At 42.7% G+C, this 17,447-nt stretch overlaps 1 protein-coding gene across 1 annotated transcript in view; it reads left to right on the forward strand.

Moving 5' to 3' along the window:
* Window positions 1–17,447, forward strand: part of FSTL4 (follistatin like 4) — a 521,826-nt gene that overhangs the window by 38,645 nt on the left and 465,734 nt on the right. The gene's annotated exons all lie outside the window — the stretch shown is intronic.

Raw genomic sequence — 17,447 nt, forward strand, 5'->3', positions numbered from 1 at the left:
TTGAACGCAACAGAAGAGGACATTAATTATTGGCTTGCTTTGGACATCATCTTCATGAACTAATAAGAGAAGGAGATATTAAGCCTGTGCAAAGCGGCTAGTGTTTGCTTCAGATTCGGATTCAGCTGATTTGGGGGCCAGTGATTGGATTCAGTGATTTGAAACGTTGTTCCTATTTTGATTTGCCCGAATCTCCAGATCAGCCAGGCTCATCCCCCATCCCTCTCCCAGCCCAGCAATGGCTGCCCCGCCTGCCCCAGCTCCCGGCACTTGGAAAAAACAAAAAAGCCCCAGCTCACTGGGTGCTGCCAAGTGGGGGGTGATCCCTGCTGCCCCACACTGCTCCATGCTGCATGGGGGGCTCTGCATGAGCCCCCCAGCCCCCTCCCCATGGGTGCCCCGCCCGGGCCAGCTCTGGCTCTTTAAGAAAAAAATAAAAGAAAAAACCTCCAGACTCACTGCTCCTGCTGGGGGGGGGGGAGGGGAGAGGAGGGAAATCCCTGCTGCCCCCCATTGCCCTGTACCACGTGGTGGGCTCTGCATCAGCTCCTGAAGCCCTGAGACTGCATCAGGAGCAGTGAGTCCTGGAGCTTTTCTTGTGTTTTTTTTTCCACAAAGGGCCAGAGCTGGCCCAGGCGGGGCACCCGTGGGGTGGGGCTGGGTGAGCAGGGGAGGTCAGGGGCCTCATGGCAGAGCCCCCCATGCAGTGGGGGGGCAGCAGGGATCGCTCCCCCCACCTGGCAGCACCTGGTGAGCACTGGCACTTCTCTTTAAAGTCCCGAGTTGTGGTGGGGGGAGGGTCGAGGGAGCTGGCAGGGGTACCCCCATGGTCCCCTCCCCCACCCCCCACTTTCCTGCCCCTAGTACTTACCAGTATGAAGTCAGCTATAGCTCCCTGCTCCAGCCTCCGGGGACTGCCTGAATCATCAAAGCTCCCCGAATCTTTTCCAAAGGTTTGGAGAGCTTTGATTCAATCCAGACCTTTAAATTGGTCCCCGATTCGATTTAGATTCAGAGATTTGGCCACCGAATTGGGCCTAATCTCTTCTGAATCACCACCCAAATCTTCGCACAGCCCTAATATTTACCCTTTCCTGAGCTTGCACAGATACTGCGTACATATGATAGCTTGCTAAGCTACTATTCATCTATGTCATGAAAGGTACTTTAAATTCTATGAATAAATCCTGTTCTATTTTATTGAAATAAAATGGCAACATACAGCTAACAAGGGCGGTAGGATTCTCAATTTCATATGAATCAAAAAGACATTTGTATGCACATTCTTTCCCCCCCAGACTAGTGCTGCATATAAGATGTCTGGCAGATCACTTCCCATGCGACTACTTAAAAGAAACTGTAAATAAAAGTTGGTAGTGTACCTTGGTCTTGAAACAGCAAAGCGAGCAGGAGGGGAGGACTTTGAAAGATTGCCTGGGGAGGTGGCCGAGTGATTACAAGGAAGGGAAGAGGTAAACACTGGCGGTGCAATCAGGGAAGTTAGGAGGCTGGGATATATGACACTTTTGACTTCTCTGTATGACCTCAAATGTAATCTCTCTCTCGGGTTCAACATTTGGGAAAGGTTTGTTACTAAATGACATGCTAGACCTGACTCGCATTTGGTCTGAGAACAGGTTATTTGTCGTGGTGACGAAGTTCAACTGTTTGCCTATTTTTAAAGCTAGCGGTTCCCTTTAACTGCTTCTAGCCCTCTGAATTTCAGCTGGTGGAGCAGCTGAGAGGGAACACCTCAATGCCTCCAGTAAGTGGCCGTTTTCGAGTAATCCTCATCAGTTGTTTTTCCAAGACCATAAGGCTGTCATCAAGATATCTCTGGTAGTTATGTTTGCTTGGTGACCATTAACAGAGTGAAAAGGGAAGCACACAATCATGGGGAACTGGCTAATAGCCGGTGGAGTTTAGAAAATGTGTTTGCAATTGTGTGTTTGCAGTTAGTGATGTGAGACCCCAGGGAGGGAGGCAGATGTCAGAGACTGGTGTCACTACCGTGGCTCAGAAAGACAACTATGCAACTAGAAAATTTGTTCACATGTACATACCTGTTAAATAAAAGGTCCAAGCCAGTGCACTTCTAGCTGAGTTCAAATCACACTTCCTACAACTGTTTTGAATGAATAACTGATTAGCAGTTGTCTCAAGCAGCTCTTCTATCGTTATGGGCAGCTGGCTGAAAATCAACCATCAAAGAACTCATTCTGTTTATCATTAATTTTGATTATGTTTAACAGATGTTTTCTGAATCACGCAGTCGTCTGCCTAATCTGTCTTGGTGTAATGTGAAGTGGGTAACAGTCCTCCACTAAACAGATTAATAGGTTTCCTAATTTTGTTCTGGTAGCTGTTTTAATTGCTTCAGACATGCAAGATACTGGGAAGTACGCTGTAAACCGTCATGGTTTTGTTGTGTTTGTGACGATAAAAGGTCAGTTTCAAATGGATTTGCCCTTTGGACAGATTGTCCTCTTGTTTCCTTTGAACTTGTTCTGTGTGTGAAAGTCTTGCAGGTTGCTGAGACAACTGAGGGACTGAATGTGTAGAGGGAATATCTTATGGCCATTGCCAAAGGAGAAACTGGGTTGCCTGAGGTTTCCAGCTGTGCAACTATTTGCCTCAGCCTGCTTACTTCTTTCTAACTAAGAAATTAAGTTATATCAGATATCCCTATATTTTAAGTGGTGGCTTTTACTTGGGCAAGGATTTTCAAAACATGTTCAGCATTGACCTGCATCTCTTCCCACTGAAGTGACTGAGTTCTACCATTGATTTTGCTAGGAAAATTCTTGCTATATAGTGACACATTTTTGGCAGGTTTTACATACCACTTTCATCTTACTTTCAAAGATTTGTATATATAAAGTTGGGTTTCAAAATAAAGACATTTCCTGTTGTAGTGGTGTTTACCCCTATAGTTATGAGGTGGTAGAATAATATGATTTCACAAAAGAGATGTTGTGGAGCAAAGCAAGCTGCCTGTTCTCTTCACTGCCAGGTTTCTTTGGGTTTTTGTTTTTTTTACCTTTACCAGTCCCTTCTGCATGACATCCCATAAAAGTAACTGGCTGCCCATCCCTCTATAGCTTCGCACCCCTCTTGAAAATTTGGCTAAGAGCATATGAATTCCAGACATTTTATTTTATTTGTTTGGCTCAGTTTCTTGTTTTGTGTTGCTTGTTTTGTGTGTGTATATTTTTATTTTTTGGTTTTTTTTTTTAATTTTTTGCTTCCCCCACCCATGACAGTCTTGCTCCTGGAAGTAACTGCACCCGCAGCTTTATAACTAAGGTTTATACCTAATGTTTGCACGTATAATATTAGTTAGTAGACATGCAACAATAACTTGACATCTTTACTGTCTTGATAGTCAAGCATCTGTCTAGCTGTATATCTGTTCACAAGTCATTATGGACACACAAATGTCAGAATGTACCAGTGAAAATTGAGGCTTTAGATGATAAAATCTTTGAAACCACCTAAGTTTCTGACTTCTAACATGCCCGCCTGACCCACTCCTGTGAATGGGTCCTGAGTCCAGAAGCACATGAGGTCATTCCAAGGTTCTTCACAGGAGCAATCATGGTGGAGACTGAAGTCTCAAGAGCCTCCAGTGAAGGATGCCCTTATCAGGTGTATGCTGTTGCTTACGTAGAACCACTGGGATACTTCTGGGTCCAGAGCGTGTCAGTGGGAATGGGCCGGTTGTGCTTGGAAATGGCCCAGCCAAGGAATACCTCTGTGACAATGCAGAAAGCCCACCTGGAATTGCAGCAATTACTTTTGACAGTGGGACTTAGGCCGTTAAGTGATTCAGTACTTTTCAAAATTTTAACTCACATCTGATACTCAGGTTTACAAGGTGAAATTGTTTGGATTCCCTTATTGCATTAACCTACCATGCCTAACATCAACAACCCTGATTGCCCCCTGCCTTGCACAACATGTAGTGGAGTGGGTTGGTCTTGCAAGTTTTTCGTGAAAAATTTCGAAACGTCTCAGTTTACTCTCAGGTGGAACAAAATGAAACATTGAAACATCGTTTATTTTCTTTCTTTTCCACCTCGTTCTATTCCGTAGCCTTTACACCTGGGCAATGTATATGTAAATGAGCATAGGAGTGTTTCAAATCCATCTTCCATGGGGGTAAGCTCACCTGAAGAGCAGGACAGTCTAAAATAAGGTGCAATAAGTGCTTTCTAGGCACCGTCATGTTCTGATGCCTCGCATTCATTTTCTCCAAACCATTCTCAGCAGCATGAATACCATCTGTCAATGTGAACATCCCAGAATGTTGCACTGCAATACAAACGGTATGCGTGAAGTGAATCTCCAGTTCTGATGTGATTCAGCCTTTCTGTAATCAAAGTATGTTTGAAGAATTACACGCAGCACTGAAGTCAAGAATAGACAGTTATCAACTAGGGTAAATACATATCTGGTCACAAAGAAATCTGAAATGATTTGCTAAACTAGAGTGTCTTCCTTTCCTGACTTTGCCCTCAGCTCTTTCTGTTTGAAAAGTAGTTTCTGATGTAATGAAGTAGAACAAAAGGAAAGGGCAACACTGCAAAAGAATAGAACGAAGGGAAAAAGAATATGTTTTTTATACATATTTATAAATGTGTTAATAACATGTATAAACCTATTTATTATATGCCAGGATTAATAGAGGGAATCCAGTTTGAGATTCAGACCTGACAATTTTCACATAGGGAATCGCTTTTACTTGAAGCTCTCAAAACTGAGAGCTGTTGCACGGAGGGCAGGGGGAACTTTTTTCCTTATGAATAAAGTTGGCTTTTTGGCAAAATACTGAAATACTGGGTCCAGCCAATGCATCCTGTGGCCAATTCTGTGGCCATGATGCATCCTAGGTGATGTAGAATGGCTGAGGATATCATTTAATATTGAATAGAGCACAAATGCAGCTCCCCCTTCCCCCACCCATTTGGTTTATCTAAGTCATTACAGTAAAAGCTCCGCTCACCTGCACCTTACAAGCCAGCATTTTCTATTCACTGGCATGCTGGCTTGTAAGGTAAAGTGAAACTGGAAGTGCCCACTGTGGCACTTCTAGTTTCTCTGATCCCCCATGGCTTGGGGCATAGCAGGCTGTGTGGGGCCCACTACCCTGTCCCTCAGGGCCCGCAGGAGGGGCCGCCATGCCGCAGGAGGGGGGCGACGCCCTGGACGTGGTAGGAGAAATGGCAGCCCGAACAGGCAAGGGCACCTTTTTGGGCCTCTCAGTAAACTGGCATATTTTGTTATCCAGCACCCCCCATTCGCCATGGGTGCTGGATAACAAAACTTTTACCGTATTTGTTATTGTTCTTTTGGCACAGTGAAGGGTAGTGGGTGGAGGGAGGCAGGGAGTCATGGCTCAGTTTTTCTGATATCTTTTCTTTAAATTCTAAAGAGTTAAGTAGAGAAGTCTATTAGATAGATCTAGATCTAGATATATATTAGGGCTGTGTGAAGCCTTGGGTGCCGATTCGATTCGGAGGAGATTTGACCTGATTTGGTGGCCGAATCTCCAAATCCGAATTGAATCAGGGGACCAATAAAAAGGTCCAAATCTATTCAAAGATCTCAGAATCTTTGGAAAAGATTTGGAGAGCTTTGATTTGGGCAGACCCTGCCTGCAGCAGCAGGGAGCTGGAGATGGACTCGGAGCTGGTAAGGCATGGGAGGGGGGGCTGAAGGAGCAGGGAGGGGACCATGGAGGAACCCCTGCTAGGTCCCATCCCCTGCCCATTCCCCCAGGCCTGATCATGGCTGCCCCACCTGTCCCAGCTCCTGGTGGTTTTAAAAAAAGCCCCTACTCACTGGGTGCTGCTGGGTGAGTGGGCAATTCCTGCTTCCCCCCACTTCATGGGGGGCTCAGCCACAAGCCCCCTGATTTTCCCCCCCTTGCTTCCCCAGCCTCTCCATGGCTGCCCCACCTGCCCCAACTCTAGCCCTTTAAGAAACCCCCCTCCGAAAGAACTTACGGGAGTCACCAGCACCTGCAGTGGCCTCAGGGCTTTGAATGGCTCATGGAGGAGCCCTCTACATGGTGTGGGGCAGTGAGGGACAGCCAGGATCACCCCCTGCCAGGCAGGAATGGGTGAGCCTTGGGTTTGGGGGGTTTTTTTGCCTTAAAGGCTGGAGCTGGAGTGGGTGGGGCTGCCACGGTGGAGGACTGGGAGAGTGGGCAGGGGGGCTCATGGCAGAGTCCCCCATGCAGCATGGGGCAGCAGGGATCACCCCCCACCACCACCACCCAGCAGCATCTGGTGAGCCGGAGCTTTTTTTTCTTTTTTTTTCTTTCTTCAAATTGTTGGGAGCCGGGGTGGGTGGGTCAGCCATTTCTGGAGCTGGGTGAATGGGTGGGGGATGGGCCTGGGTGATTCAGAGATTTGGCAGCAGCCTGATTTCAGGACAGTGATTCAAATCATTGAATTGCTTTCCCCGAATCGACCGAATTTGTATGTGTATGTGTAATTTTAGTTAAAATAGCAGGCTGAAAGTTTATTCAGGATGAGGCTGATTGGGAAATTATATGGACAACCTATTGAATGGATCTCTATTGATTTCAATGGCCCCAAATCATGTTCTAATTGTACAGTTTTCTTATTGCTGTGCTATGCAGGGGGAATGTCTGCCTGACCCTATGGAGGACAGTCTTCAGAAGCAGCTAGGGTTTCAGCTTTAGTTAAGCAGGAAAGAGAGAGTGAATCAGTTGAAGATTAGGCTCTGTTTCTGCTGTATGTATCTATAACTGGAAAAATCCCACCCCCCATCATTCTGCGTTACAAAAACAAGGTACATATTCTATTCGGTGTATGTTGTCTGCAAGGAATACAGGAATACTTCTATATATTCTTCATTCTGGAGAAAATTCTAATAATTTTAATTTCTTCTCATAAAAAGATACCTTAATGACTTAGTTTTAAAAATACCTATAGTTCCTTCTTCAGACACTTTCTATTACTCTCTATTTCATATGATTATACACCCAAAACTGCGTATAGTGCTTGAGGTGGGGATGCACTGTTGATTTATGTTAATTTGTACTTTCTCCTACTTACATCCCTGCATCTTATTCAGGGTGCATATGTGGAGATGTTCAACCAGGAGTGGGTTGATCAATGTTTGGCTTGGTCTGCATAACCATTGCGTTGAGCTGTCTGAATCATGGACTTCAAAGGGAAACTTTCAAAAGTTCTACAGGAGTGTCAGCTGGAGTTCATTTCCTTGCTGATTGGTGCACATGCATGTCCTTCCTTCAGGCTGCAAAATTAAATAAAAAAAGTGTTAGTAGACTGCACTTTGAAAACTGCTGGCAAACCCACAATAGTGAAATGTTGCCATAGAATAATTGGGAAAGGAAAGCAAAATGGAAAGCTTTACAGGTTTATCCCTATCAGATGCCTCTCACTAAGCTGTATTATTTTGTGCACCTTTTAAATGGTTTTCTCAATTACTTAAGTACCAAGAAGTTGGGGTGAACCGCTGTATAATTCCTGGAGATCATGAATGGCCCTATTCCTGTTTGCTGTAGGGGAAGTAGAGAGTATTCAATACTCAGAGTCATAAATCCTCTAATATGAACCTGCCTGGCAAGTATAACTGTGATTAAGCAAACTGTTAGTTGTATTAAGCTTATAGAGCTAGTAGATGTAAACAATCAAAACTCCATCCAGTTGAATGGAGCAATAGTAGTTTTTCACCAGGATCTAATCCAAGCACTTTATGCACACTCTGCATTTGTTTGTACATGGCTTGTATCTATCCATATAATAAATGAATGTCTAAAGATGACTTTAAGCCATCCATCCAAGAAGTGATCATATGGTTCTTCCACTATGTTTGGTGAAATAGCTTTATTAAATGAGATGCAGCTCGAGATATTTACAGACAGAAGATTCCAAGCTGTCATAAAGATCACAACTTTTATTTCAGATTCTCCATTAAAAAAACTAAAAACTTCCTTAAAAGAACTTCATTCAGAATGACTTTATAGTCATTTAAAATAATTGCTTAAAGCTTTCTCTCTTTTTGTTGAGTAGTTTTACAGTGTTTATTTCAGCAACCCCAAATGTAGCTGATAACCTAATGGGCAAGATTTGCCATGGGTGTAAGATGCCCTACCTTCAGTGAAGTCTACGGAGGTATATCCATTTGCACCAGTGGAAGATGTGGCTCAGAAACTTCAATAATATTTTATTCCCTGCTCTTGGATAACAGCTTTTTATGTCCTAGGTCATGGGTGTCAAAGAGAGGCTTGTGGGTCATGTCATCCAGCCTACAGGGATCCTGGAGGGGCTGGGAAGTTTGGGGCGAGGCATGTGGGGTTGCAACCTGCTGCTGAATTTCAGGGTACAGAGACCTGTCGCAGATGCATTTTAGCTGTGGTGGGGCAAGTGATGGTGGAATGAATTCCCACAGCTCCCTGAGTCAACACAGTGGGTCAGGCAGCCATGGTCATTAATACCACTGCTGCTTGCCCTGCACTTGCAGTGCTTTCAGTGCTGGAACTGGGTCCAGATCTAGCCCAGGTCCCTTATGGTCCAGGGGGGAGAGGAGCAGTGGGGAAAGGGAGAGGTTGGGGCAAGAGAGTTTGGCACGGCACTCCTGCTGTAGATGTAATATTTGTTCTCCATCTATATGTAAGGCAAGATTTGAACAAGAGTGGTGGCCATGGCAAGTTTCTCTTGCTAGTTTGCTCTTTTATTGCTGAACAATTAATGAAATACCACAAATTGTTCAGCAAAGCTTTTAAAGCAAATGACAAATAACTACCTATCCTCTGTCCAAGAATTGCCTTTATTCCCCAGACCTATAGAGGCCAGGGGATATCATTCTGTTGACTTCAGTGGGCCTGAAGTTCTGGATCAAGCTTTCTTGAATTCCTCATTTTCCAAATCAGATCTGAAAAATCATATTATACGGAAGCACCAGTCTTTCTTCAAGGACCTAAATAACAACCATATTTCAGAACTCTTCAGGAAGAGAAGTAGTGCCCGGATAAAACCTGCAGTGCCTAACTGAACATTTATAATTCATGCAATTTATGGAACCCACACAAGAAATTCAGGAAAATAAGCCAGCCATAAACTCCTGCTTTGTGCAAGATCATGAGTAGGGGTAGTTTCATTTTATATTGTTTGTTTTACTAATTTTACCCATTATTCTCACTCTGCTTGAAGCAAGATTTCACATGACTATAAATCTCCAGCTGTTCTGTCTTTTTTGTAACAATGTGTATTATCTTTGGATCTGTTCAGGGCATATCTAGTCACAGAATTGCAATCTATTGTCAGGAGGAAGACATTTCACTCCGTCACAATAATAATCAAAAGTGTGGCTCACATTAAAAAAAATTAGAGACCTGTGTTGTGAAATTATAATACTCAGATAGTGTTTCCACTTCATCTTGCTTGTGTACTACTCCAAAAAAATGATGCAATGGGGCAATTAGACTAACAAGGGAATGGATAGAAATTAATGAAGGGAAAAATGACTTTTCTAGCAGCTGTCAAAGATTATAATCTTACACCCTTTCTGGAGTCAGGATCTTCCACATGTGAAAAAAAAATAGTGAAGTTAACCAGTTTCATACAACCCTATCTGTAGTGAGATTTAATTATCACTTGACACATTTCTTGGTTTAGAGTGAGAAAACCTTTGGAAGAGAGAGAGAGAAGGGGGAGAGGGAGTAAAAGAATCAGTTCATTAGCCATTGCCAGCCATGGTATTAACTTAAAAAAATAGAAGGCATCTTAGATAAATTGCCCTGTCCTTATTTCTATTCTTTATGGAATTCAGGACAGGGAAGAGTAATCACAAATGTAGAGGAAATGCTGGTTTTCTGTGAATTTGGAGAGTTTCAAATATATTTTATAAAGCAAACCGCGATGACTTCAGTAATATTGTTTGGCTCCCAAATTTATTTTTTGGAATCAAGTTGATGGATTCTGAAACTCTAAGTGCTTTTGTGGTCTGCTCCAGTATTGCCAAGGGCTACAGTAAATCCACTGTGAAGTATGCTCAAATCCAGCAGCGTTTACCAGCAGAAATAGAAAAAACAAAAGTGTCCTGACTAAACATAAATAAATCAGGAGGTTAACTTCCACATTTAAGTGTGTGTGTGGGGTGGCGGGGGATAGAGGCAGGGGCAGGAGGAAACTAGTGGCTTCACATGCCCGTTCATGTTCAATACACAATGTTCAGCATTCAGTACATGGCTTTGCTAGTGTGAGAGGCTAGATAAACCCATCTGGGTTCAAATAACCACCTCAGGCAGAAAGAAACAAGGCAGCAGCTGCCGGGAAAGCAACTATTCGAATGGGGCATGCAGACGAGCCTAATTGGCAGCAGGTCTCTGATTCCTGAGGAGCTGTGGAGTAGAAACTACCAGGGGAAGGTAGCTTTAGAGGCTTTGTGGATAATACAGAACGTCCCTTCTTTTTGGACCACTCTGTATCATGCCACAAAGCTGCTTGCGGTGCCGTGTATAGACTTCCGAGGCTGGAACCTCCTTTCTCCTCTGTTTGGACGCAGCTGAAGGCGGCTGTACTTTTCCTTTTGAATACAGAGGAAAACGTGTTGCATTGGCAGCTGAATAAACACCCTGTTGTGTAGCTTTCTTCCCTGGCATGGCTGGTTGCCACACCAAGCTGTCTGTCACCCCGCGAAAGCAAGGAACACAGATCGAACAAGAGGACAAACATGTTCGTTTCCCCCTGTGCTCCTTTCATTTTCCCCGAATGAACCCCTTCTCCCGACAGGAGCAGCTAAAGCGAACATAATCATTAACGAGAAGCTGTAGAAATCACGTGGTTCGGGTGGAAACCCAAGATAGAAAGGGCAGCAGAAAGTGCAAGGGATATTTTATTTCTTTTGGGGTCACCGTGTCCTAACCTGAGAGTGCCAATGCTGCAGGAAGAGGTTGTGATTTATGAGCTGTTAGAATATGGAGCGAAGAACAAAACCAAACCATAAATGGAGGATAACAATGTATGTGGCACTTGCATCACCTATTTCCCCAGCATTTGATACCCATGGATGGAGCAACAGCTCAGCATTATTTTGCATGAACAAGCAGATTTATCAAGTCCGCGTGGCAACTCCAAAGCTACAAATTGTATTTCTACCACTCTGTGTGATAGAGGAAGGTTTCTGGAGTCAACCCTGACTTTTCTCATTGACCACTTATTTTATTTATGAAAACTTGCTGTCTTTTTAGGCAACTAATGAAACCGAGTCTGAAATGGTAGCCTGTCCTAGCCAGGGACTAGACTCAATAACCAAGGAGGTTGCATTAGTATTATGTTCTTATGAACCTGGAGCCAGCTAAGACACTGATACCTTTTCATGTTGCAAGGGTATGTATCAATCAATATGTTTGAATGCGTTGGTCGCACCATGTGATAGCACCCCATCTGAATTTCTAGGTTGACTCGTGAGATAAGGATGCAAATTGAAATGACTTCAGCCAGTGTTTGTGCAATAGCTGACACTAAGAGTTTACACTGAGTAGACTTTTAGACATAAGTTATGCAGGAAGCAGAATGACAGGCTGCTGTACAACTGCTGTGTATGCTAATAGCCCACATGTTCAGTCTCAATAGAACAACCCTCAGGAAACTAAAAATGGCAGCCTCCTGTTTTATTAACATTTTACTGAGCAGGTCCCCTTCATCTAGGAGTCTCTATTTGCTAAGCATTTGAAAGGGATTTCTGTTGGCATAGTACCTATACTACACTGCAAAATTCAAACCCAAAACAGGAAATGGAAAAGCTATCTTCTCTGATTCAGGTGGAGGGCACTTAAAGGTGCAAGAACTCCATGCCTGACAGGCAAGAATAAGTGGGGAAAAATACTAATTAATGTAGTGAAAGCCAAGTACATCCATATGATTGGGAGGTGCTTTTTTGCCTGTAGTGTCTGAAATTGAAACTAGAAGAGGGAGAGCTACCAGCAGCATTATCTGGAACATGTTCATGCATAGAATAAGTAGAGGTCAAGTTGAAGACTGGGAGATTTGCAAGGAAGCAGAATTCAGAATTAAGACTTCAGAGAGTTTCTGCCTGGAAAGGAAGCACTTGGAGAGAAAAAAAAGCACCGGTTGGCTTTGAGAGAAGGTATTAAAGTACACTGTGTCACAATACACATTAAGTACTTGTGTAAACCAGGAGGAAAAAGAAGCCAGGAACTGTTAATGTCACAAGTAATTCCAAATCGCAGCAGTCCATTAAAACTTTTTTTATGTTGACTTCCTTAACAGCATTGCAAATGAAGGAGAACAAGTGGTTTTCTGAATGTGCCCATTGCAAGGGGAGTGTAGATGCACAATTGTCATGGCAACAGTACTTTTATGTGAATAATAGGAAAGGCATCTTTAGAAGAATGCATCTCAACTCCTGACGGGGTTGTGCCACATTAGGGCAAGTTTGTGACCTGCAGAAAATAACTTACAAATCCCTGCATCGCTAGAGGTTAGTATGGTGCCTAAATTGTTTGGAGCGGACCACAGGCTCTCCGTGACCAAGGAGCAAGCACTGGCTCTGTGCCTCTGTGTGCACATCCCAAGATAATACCATATTAAAGAAACCCTAGCATCTTTATGTGATTTCAGGCTACAAAATACAAGTTTCTTTGTATTATTTCAGTCCATTGGATATTCTGGTGGATAGAGATGAGAAGAAGACCCGTTCTATTAGGTTTCAAAAGAGGTCTGTTTAATTTTTTTTTTTTATGGTTTTGTTTGTTTTGTATTTAGTCATGTTTCAATCTCTTCCTTTGTGTTTTTACTGAGAGGTGCCAGACAGTAGCATGTGTCAGACTGAGGAAGGAGGCGGCAGCGAGAGCGACTAAAAAGCAGGAGATTTTGCATGTGTAGAGCAGGGAGTGGAGTGCTGATTACACTAAGTGCTTCAGAAGAGCACTTGAGGAACGGTGGCAGAATGAGGAACGTGCGATGCCTGGAGGAAGTAAGGGGGTCACTAATCATGTAAGGGAAGTCACAATTAGAAGAGAGAGAGAGAGAGAGATTCAAGACACTAGCAAAACTGCCATGCTTTTTCTACTCTAGCAGCCCAATAGTAGTGTAACTGGGGGGAGGGAGGGGTCAAACGGGGCATACGGGGGTGCTGACTCTGCAGGGCACCAGGATCTGCCCCCTTCCCCCCATAGGAAATCTTTGCCCTGTGCTGCCCAGCTATAGTAGCCCCCCTGCACCCAGCAGTGTATCCAGGGGGTGGGGGTGAGTGAGGTGAGCAGAATGGTGCATCCCTTCCCCACACAGGCATTTTTTGTCACAGGAAGTGTAGCCCTGTGTCCAGTAGTATGTTTGGGGTGAGGAGGGAGCAAACCCCAGGAAAAGCTCTGAGGGAGCCTATTCCATGGAGCTTCTGCTGCCCATGCCCATGCCCATGCTGCTGCCTTCAGCGTGCAGAGAGCCTGGTATGGTAAGACTTTCCTTCCCCTTGCACTCCCTGCACTCGCAGCCCCATCACATTGGCCAGCATAACCCCTCCCCAGGCACCGATGAGCTTGCAATGCCTGTAATGTCATTTGAATGTACAGCTACCTGGTCCACAATTGAAACGCACAGGAAACCAAGAAGCCATACCCTCAGCTGTCTATGCTGGCATAGCTTTTTTTGAAGTCGGTGCAACTGCACTGATTTACACTCTGAGGCTCTAGCCTATAGTCTGTGGTACCAGCAGCTCTGTTATCTGATCCAACCAATCCAGCTCACAAGAATCACTGGGGTGTTTGTGGCTTGCAGGATGTACTATTAACTGATTACAGCACAGCAGTTTGTTTATGCTTCGATGGCTAAGCCTGCCAGATCTTCTGTTAAATCCTTATTTTTCAGGGGTTTCTTCTTCATTTGCAAATGTTCACTTCGGGCTGTATGTTTGCAAACAAGGTCCCCACTCAGTAATTAACACTTGTGCATGGGTATATCAATTTGTTAATACTAAGCTATGAGCCTGTAAAATGGTCCAGTTGTTTTTGGTATCTGGAAAAGAAAAATGTATTGTACGCAGGGCAATGTAATTATTTCTTAAAGAAACGTCATAAGGTTTTTTTTATTAGGTGTCTAAATATACATTTACTGTACTTGAGAGACCAGAATAGATTGGAATAAGCCATTTTGGTCTACTGGGTAAACAAAATAGGTTTCTAAAGCATTTATAAATATGTATTTAGTTGGTAGATCTGATTGGCTGCTCTGGAGCTGTTTGAGTCTCTGAGATAAATAATGCGAGTTGAATGGCCTTCCATAAATATTTCCTTTTTGTCACAAGTCTACTACAGTGTTTATCTAAACCATGCTGCTTGTTTTTTTGTATTTGAGAAGGACTTTGGAAGAACACTGCAGAAATACAGTATGTTTGCACACTTATGAAATTATATAGCCAGCTTTCTGATAGCTAAGCATCCTCCTAAGGAGCTGGGGAGGAAAGAGTTGGGACTGTATATGTTTAGAAAGGGCATGAAAATTTGTTAGGTGGCAGGGCCAACTCTTCCTCCCCATGACAGGGGTGTGGTGCTCTTGTTTGTAGTTAGAAGAAAAATATTTTTCACTCTGTGTCTGCTGTTCTTATTTGTCTGCCAAAGTGTATCATGGATAAGGGGGTACTGTATATAACCATGTTATACCCTGACTCCATGCGGCGCCCAGCGACTAGGGAGATGACGATCCAATTGCTCATGGATCCTGTTACTCATTAGCCAGAGCAAGCAGGGAGAAAACACTAGCACACATTGCTCGCAACAGCTTTATTCAGAATGGAGACAGCTTTGGGTGAGCTCCGTCACAGACGCGGAGCCTGTGAACACAGGGAGCAGTGATGAACAATAGTTCTTTCCACATTTATGCACTTTTTGGTTTATACTTATTAACATTTATTCCACCTCTGTCCCTCCTTCTGTTCCACCCATTTCTCCTCCCATCTCAAGCTCTGCCTCTGTTTACTGTTTGCATCATTAGCATGGAATTGCTTATGCATTTTACTAATTTACATGCCTTTTTGCTATGAATGCATGTCCAAGGCCACGAACTTGGTTCTTCAGTCGATGGGTGGACTTTGACCAAAACCTAGAAGCTTCTTCACCAATCGCCATTCACGCTTTTGCAGACGTTCATCTTGGATCCTATTTCCAATTACTTGTTGTCTTCTACATTCCAGTCTGTTTTTCAGTCCCAGATTGTACCATCTTCCACGTTCCTAAGGCTTCCCCTCAGTCACTGCACATGGACTCATTTGAAAGTGGTTGACACAGTTAAGATGGTTACTTAGCATAAGCAAATGGCTGGCTTAGTATAAGCATTCATAAACAAAATCTGCTTGCCTAAGCGTCTTGCAATATACTTTTAATATATCATTCTGCCTTGTGGTCAGCAGCTTTTGTAGGCCACAGGTTACAGCCTTATATTCAGCTGCAAATCCAGTGCTCCCCAAGATCCAAATACAGTTAACCTAACAAACCACGCACTAAAAATGTCACTGGAATTGTATTTCAAGACAGCAATACTTTAAAATTAAGTATAAAACTATTTGACACAGACTGGGAACTTTCAGTAGCTAACATGGGGAATTAGTGTGTGTAAAACAAACAAACAAATAAAAAACCAAATAACAACCTGCTTTCCCCACCCCAAAACTCTCAGTATTCACTTCACGTAACTCCCCATACAACATGGAGCGTGGTAGTGTAAGTTTATGTAACTGCTTCTTTAGAGGTGTGACCTTGAAAGACTAGTCTCTGTGCTCATTTGGCATCTCTGCTGAAGTTGTCAATTAACGGCACCAGGTCTAGTGGTTTGTTGTGTTGAGGAAACCAGTAAAGACCATTGACCTATTTCCATGGAGTCCACCAAAGAAACACCAGATCATAACAGATAGCAACAGGCTCATTTGTGTAAAGTCTTGTAACTCCTGAATTTTTTTCTTTGCGTCTTTAGAGTAGAGTGGAAGTCTTGGAGCATAATGCTTCTTGCTAGATTTCAATTCAATTTCTCATTTCAACCACAACATGAGTAAGAAATATTGCTTGCTGTCCACTTTTGCTTCTCAGTCCAATCAATTTGCAAGTGCAGATCCCTATGCAAAACTTTTCTTCCCCTCTAAATTTTCTTTTCTTTTTAAAGGTTTTCCTCTTTTGGTTCAACATTATTTGAATATTTGGGTAAAACTGCAATTTATTTACATTGGTCTATTATTATTACTATTATTTACATTTACAGAATTTCTAAATATTATTTTATTTCTCTTTCTATTTTGGTAACATATTCTTCACATGTGTATGTACGTGTCTGTGTGTGTGTATAATGTTAAAGTCCTTTAAAACGTTCTTATTTAATATTATTTTAAATAATTATATTTCTCACTGTTGTTATACATATCTCTCTTATCCAATTTAGAATTATTTAAAAATTGGATTATTCCCTATTTTCATAATTTTGTGCTTTCTATATTATTCTTTTTCATGCAAGAGGCAAGGATTTTATTGGACCAAATATATAGGTGGGATAAAGTTAGAGAAGCTTTTGAATGCAAAGCTTTCATCTTCAGGTCTTGCATTTGAAAGTTTGTCTAACTTAACCCAAACCATACAGTTTGTCCACTTAAAAGATATCACCCCCCCCACCAAAAAAAATTCTTGCCCCTCACATAATTCCTGGACCATCACAGCTACATCATTCTAAATCTGCTATTCTTTCATGTTTTTTCCCTAATATAATAAAAATATTACCTGATTGTAATTTCTTCCTTATTATATATTACACATTTCATTTATCATCCCCTTTTAGTAGAGTCAGTACTATGGCAAACTTTATTCTGTGGGAACAGAGTCAGTGGTGCTAGAAAATGAATGCAACACTGTACGGCTTCTGTGTTGACACATGCAACTCCGTATTAGCACCAGTGCCAGTGAGAGGTGATCCAGTGCCAAAAAGGTTCCTTAGGAAGAAACAGTAATTTGTAGGAAGAGAGGGGTGTTGTAATTAGAACAGATGCATTGCTGGATATATGGGATGCTCTAACAGGAAGCACTTTAGTTTAATACCTCATCCATCAAGGGTTGACTTAGAGTGGAATCTGCCATTTTTAAAGCACTCTAAGAGTGTGAATGTCTGTTCAGTTACGGCTTTAGAGTGCTTTATGTGTGTTTAAAGAGTGATAGATGTAACTTCTGTACCTAAGCCTATAAGGTACCCTGCACATTCTAAGATGTATTTAGAGTGGAAAATTTCAACAGCTACAATCTTTAGGTATATAAATATGTTTTATAACATGTCCTTTAGCAGCACCCAAGTTGTAGATAAGGCCATGGCCTGGCCGGTAAATATGTGATTTCATTGATGGTTTATTGTCTGTCCTGTTAAAATGCCAGTCAAAGTCATTGAAAGAATTTATGAAGGCTA

This window comes from Crocodylus siamensis, chromosome 10 (assembly GCF_052110815.1).
Source record: "Crocodylus siamensis isolate JL-2025a chromosome 10, ASM5211081v1, whole genome shotgun sequence".
NCBI classification, from domain to species: Eukaryota; Metazoa; Chordata; order Crocodylia; family Crocodylidae; genus Crocodylus; species Crocodylus siamensis.